General features: G+C 41.3%; 1 pseudogene; it reads right to left on the bottom strand.

The window, feature by feature from the left end:
- Window positions 1–574: 574 nt before the first annotated feature.
- LOC110595871 lies at window positions 575–924 on the bottom strand (annotated as a pseudogene).
- Window positions 925–1,322: the final 398 nt, after the last annotated feature.

Raw genomic sequence — 1,322 nt, 5'->3', positions numbered from 1 at the left:
CCCTTTAACACAATCTTAAAAATGTTTAAGATGTGTGGCTGCCTGCAGCTGTTTCACCCTAAGTGAAAGCAGGTAGCATGAAGTCAACATAAGTAGACTGAGCTTGTCAGAGCACAGTGTCCAGTCCAACTGGCTTTCATCAGCCAGTGATTATTTTAGCTTGTCTTGTTCCTTTAGTGTCAATAATTTGCATTCTGGTGACCCAAATCTTAACTGCAGATATGCAAATAATCATATTTGGCCACATGAACAGGCCAACTGATTGCTTTCTGATGGTATACTACTATTTAACAGACTGACGAAATACTTATTGAGTGCTATACTATGAGACAAATATCACATTTTATCAATTAAGCCTAAAAGAAATCACCATTCTTTTAAAAATATTCCTGAGGCTGGATGCAGTGGATTCCATCTGTAATCCCAGCACTTTGGGAGGACAAGGCAGGAGGACTGCTTGAGACCAGGAATTCGAGACTCTCCTAGGCGACATAGTGAGACCTAATTCTACCATTTTTTTTCTTTTTAAAACAAGTTCAGCCAAGTTTTATTATAAAGAACAATTTTGCATGATTCACTTATCACCAGTCTGTTTTGGCATGCTTCTTATGATATCAGAATCATCTGGATCAATGATAGCCAGTGTGCATATATTCTGTAGTATTTTCCACACCCTGTGCCCAATTCAATATTATTACCACTGTAGTGATGGACACCAGTTTTGGTCAACATAGCATAGTACTCTATTTATGGTTTCCTCAAAGCCGGGCAGTTGTTGGCGAGGATGGCCAACTTCGCTTTGCCTTGTCAAATTATCTTCAGAGTCTGTTTGCATCCCAATACGTACTTTCCATTTTTCATAACGAGCTGGAGCCTTGGGTTGATGGACTCCAGCGACTTTTTCATCTTCTTTGTGGCCACCATCTTCCTGTCTTAGGTGCAGGACGGCCCCCAACCAAAAGCAGCTGCCAAGATGGCTGGGGAGTGAGAAAGATCAAAAATTTTTATAAAATTAGTTGGGTGTAGTAGCGCGTGCCTGGAGTTCCAGCTACTTGGGAGGTTGAGGCAGAAGGATCGCCTGAGACCAGGACCAGGCTGGGGTGAGTCATGATTGTGTCACTGTACTTCAGCCTGAGTGACAGAGTAAAATCCCAACTCTTAGGCAGTTCTGTTACAAAACTTCAATTCTTCAGACCAAATAGCTGGCTTTCCAATCCAGTTCTCTGAGCATTTCCTTTTGCTGCCTAATTTTTTAGATGATTTAATTGTTCTAAATCAAGAAGGTTAGGAGAGGAACAGAAGGATAATCTCACTCTAGTCAG

Source organism: Carlito syrichta, unplaced genomic scaffold, assembly GCF_000164805.1.
Source record: "Carlito syrichta isolate Samal-C Ts95f unplaced genomic scaffold, Tarsius_syrichta-2.0.1 Scaffold304825, whole genome shotgun sequence".
NCBI classification, from domain to species: Eukaryota; Metazoa; Chordata; class Mammalia; order Primates; family Tarsiidae; genus Carlito; species Carlito syrichta.
The sequence above is the reverse complement of the archived record's forward strand: the minus strand, read 5'-3'. Positions and strand labels throughout refer to the sequence as shown.